At 45.1% G+C, this 4,151-nt stretch overlaps 1 long non-coding RNA gene across 1 annotated transcript; it reads left to right on the top strand.

Moving 5' to 3' along the window:
- The first annotated feature begins 467 nt into the window (after window positions 1–467).
- Window positions 468–3,271, top strand: LOC309798064. Its single transcript, XR_014292933.1, has 2 exons — window positions 468–1,759; window positions 1,851–3,271. It is a non-coding gene; the product is annotated as an uncharacterized lncRNA (long non-coding RNA).
- Window positions 3,272–4,151: the final 880 nt, after the last annotated feature.

The raw sequence follows: 4,151 nt of genomic DNA, 5'->3' as shown, positions 1-4,151 counted from the left end.
AGAAAAGCAGGAACTTCTGGACGGACAGAAAACCTACATTTTGGGGTGACAAGTGTGCTGGAGGCAAAGGAAGGTGGGAAAACGGGAATCTAAGGCCTCTAAATGTAACCTTTTGCTCATTAAGCCCTCATTACAGTAAAACTAGCCTTGCAGATGAGAAGTTCCCGTCATGCACCGGGGCCGGGACACTTCGCAGCGAGGCTAAATAAGGAGGAAACTCCCCCCTCCCCTCAGAAAGGTGGAGCTGGGGTGAAAACCAGGAAGTGCGACCCCGCCCCCACCCTCCCCAATGAAGACTCCGCCCCTTCGTTTGCACGCCCCGTGGAAGCAGCCTGTCCAAGCAGCTCAGCGCCGCGGCGCACCCCCGTCGGCCCCCTGCGCCCCGGAAGTCCTCGCTGTGTCTTCTCCTCCCTGTTGTCTCTGAATTCTTCCTGCGACAAGATGAGAACCTCCTCTCTGGTGAGGAGGCGGCTGTGGATCCACCGGCTCTTCCTGCAGCTGGGCGGGCGGGTCTGGGAGGAGCCCCTCGGTGCGGGCGGAGCCCAGGGCCCCGGGCCTTGGCCTCTCTGCTCCGCGCCCCGGGCTTCCGGGCGGGGCAAGGACTGCAGGTACAGGGAGCTCCGCCGCGGGGGCCCGGCCGGGAGCTGGAGGAGCGGCGGGCAAGGAGGGCCCGCCTCCCTGTCCGGAGCCTCGCAGAGGCCTCCGCCCACAGGGAGGGCGGCAGAGGTGGAGAGCCGGCGGGGGGCACCGCGCTCCTCGCCGAAGGCCTTCCGGCCCCAGGCTCGTTCCCCACGGGATCAGAACCGCCCCGGCTTCCTGCACTCGGGACGCTGCTGCACTGGGCTCCTGTTCCTCCTGCTGGCCACTCGCTCCCCCCTGGGCCTCCGCCTCCGATCCTCCGGGAAGTCGGAGCCCTGAGATGGGCCAGAGGAGAGAGGGGCTCAGGGGCCGCTGTCTCAGCAGCCCCTCCTTCCCCCAGAGGGGCCTCTTCAGGGGCGGGGGTCCGTCCAGGAGCTGATGGGGCTGGGCACCAGGAGTGAGGTGCTGTCCTCCCACGTCCTGCACGGTGAATCCAAGTCCCCCTAAAACTGAGTTCCCTCACTGAGTTTACAGATGATCTCTCTATCCAAAACTTTCTCCCTTTTCTTTGTCACCTCTGACCTCAATGCTGTGCTAATGGAACACTCGTCAAGCAGAGTCAGGTGCCTAGACTACCCTTGTTAACGTCATCAATGGACCAGGTGCTGTTGTAGATGTCACCGTTCTCTCCAGATTCAGGTGGTTTCTCCAGGGCAGGATGAGCTCAAAGACCCCTGAGCCGGGGACCACCTGGCCTGGGAATCATAAACCAGAGACAGCCTGACTTCTGAAGCTATGATGAACAAATGTCACATATAGTATGGGATTAACAGTTATACAATTCTGTTCGTAAAATAGGTAACTAACCTTGATTTACTGCATAGCACAGGAAACTATATTCAATATCTTGTAATAACCTATAATGGAAAATAATCCAAAAAAATGTATATATATATATAACTGAATCACTTTGCTATACACCAGAAAGTAACACAATATTGTATCAATAAGTCAACTATACTTCGATTTGGTAAAAAAGGAAAAAAAAAGAGTCACAGAAATGTCAAATGATGACGATTAATGGCAGCCTCTTTGTCCTTCCCTTTAAAGAAGCCCCGAACTCAACGGCCCAATTGGAGTGTGTCTGTGGCTTTTCTCCCACTCCCTTGCTTGGAGATCTGTAAGTAAACCCTTACTTTGATTAATACACCTGCTGTCAGAGTTGAGCTTTCTTCACGTCAGTCACATGAGCCTTTGCTCCATAAAAACAGGACCTCAGGTTGGCAGTTCCAGGGCTTGGAGTGTCATCGAAAGAATTCATCTCTGATGAGTGCACGTCCGGGCACCTCCCAACACATCGTCATGTCCCCAGGGTCTCCATGATGCTTGAGCTGCTGTCCCCACCCCCACACCCCCCAGGGGCAGAAGAGTGGGCTTTGGAGCACCTGGGAGGAGGCCTTTCTTGCTGGGCCCAGAGCACGTCCCTGTCCCCTGCCCTTGTAGCAGCCTCCGTGCACTAAATGAAAGTGGGCTTTAGTATCTGTAACTCATATTTTAGTTGTTCATTATATTCTGAACTGTTACAAAGAAACTCTTTAACTGTGTTGTCAATATAAATAATCACTAAATCAATCTATACTAGGAATAGAAAAGAATCTTATTTGAGCCAAATTGAGGTCTATAGCTCAGGAGAGACAGATTCTAGAAGGACCTGAAATGTGTTCAGCCAGACTACAAGTTTGGGGAGGTTTATAAAGGCAAAAACCTGAAAATGACATAAGTTGATTGTCAAGAATTATATATATGTATATGTATTTTGATGTGATGGTAAATGGATTTGTTTCTTTCATTTCCCTTTCTGACCTTTCATTATTAGTGTATAGAAATGTAACAAATTTCTGTGTTTCAGTTTTGTATCCTGCAACTTTACAGAATTCATTGATGAGGTCTAGTAGTTTTCTTGTAGTGTCTTTAGGATTTTCTAGGAATAAACCTACCTAAGAAGACAAAAGTCCTGTACTCCAAAAACTATAAGACACTGATGAAATAAATTGAAGGTGACACAAACAGATGGAAAGACACACCATGTTCCTGGATTGGAAGAATCAACATTGTTAAAATGACTATACTACCCAAGGCAATCTACAGCTTCAATACAATCCCTATCAAGTTATCAATGGCATTTTTCACAGAACTAGAACAAAAAATCTTAAATTTTTTATGGAAATAGAAAAGGCCCTGAATAGCCAAAGCAATCATGAGAAAGAAAAGCCGAGCTGGAGGAATCAGGCTCCCTGACTTCACTCTATACTACAAAGCTACAGTCATTAAAACAGTATGGTACTGGCACATAAACAGAAATATAGACCAGTGGAACAGGATAGAAAGCCCAGAAATAAACCCACCCACCTATGGTCAATTAACCTATGACAAAGGAGGCAAGACTATATAATGAAGGAAAGACAGTCTCTTCAATAAATTGGTGCTGGGAAAGCTGGATAGCTACATGTAAAAAACTATGAAATTAAAACCTCTAAAACCATACACAAAAATAAACTAAAAATGGATTAAAGACCTAAATGTAAGACTGGATACTATAAAACTCTTAGAGGAAAATATAGACAGAACACTCTTTGACATAAATCGAAGCAATATCTTTAACTAACCATCTCCTAGTATAATGGAAATCAAACCAAAAATAAAGAAAAGGGAACTAATTAAACAGAAAAGCTTTTGCACAGCAAAGGAAACTATAAACAAAATGAAAAGACAACCCACAGAATGGGAGAAAATATTTGCAAATGATGCAACTGACTAGGGATTAGCCTCCAAAATTTATAAACAGCTCATGCAACTCAATACCAAAAAAACAACCTAATGAAAAGATGGGCAGAACTTAAATAGACATTTCTCCAAAGAAGACATACAGATGGCAAAGAGGCACATTAAAAGATGTTCAACATGGCTAATCATTAGCAAAATGCCAATCAAATGTGCAATAAGCCATCACCTCACACCAGTCAGAATGGCCAGCATCAAAAAATGTGCAAACAATAAATACTGGAGACTGTGTGGAGAAAAGGGAATCCTCCTACACTGTTGGTGGGAATGTAAATTGGTACAGCCACTGTGCAGAACACTATGGAGGTTCCTTTAAATATATATATATAATGGAATATTACTCAGCCATTAAAAAGAATAAAATAATGAATTTGCAGCAACATGGATGGAACTGGAGATTATCATATTAAGTAAAGTTAAGTCAGAGAAAGACAAATATCATATGATATCACTTGTATGCAGAATCTACAAAAATGATAGAAATAAACTTATTTACAAAACAGAAACAGACTCACAGACTTAGAAAATGAACTTATGGTTACCAGAGGGGAATGATTGGGGGGTATAAATTGGGAAATTGGGAGAGACACATACACACTGCTATATTTTAAAAAGATCAGCAACAAGGACATACTGTATAGCACAGGGAACTCTGCTCAATATTCTGTAATAAGCTAAATGGGGAAAGATATTTGAAAAAAATAGATACATGTATATGTATAACAGAATCA

Source organism: Mesoplodon mirus, assembly GCF_964341445.2.
Source record: "Mesoplodon mirus genome assembly, contig: HAP1_SCAFFOLD_1516, whole genome shotgun sequence".
Classification (NCBI taxonomy): Eukaryota; Metazoa; Chordata; class Mammalia; order Artiodactyla; family Ziphiidae; genus Mesoplodon; species Mesoplodon mirus.
Note: the sequence above shows the minus strand (reverse complement) of the source record. Positions and strands in the feature narration are given on the sequence as shown.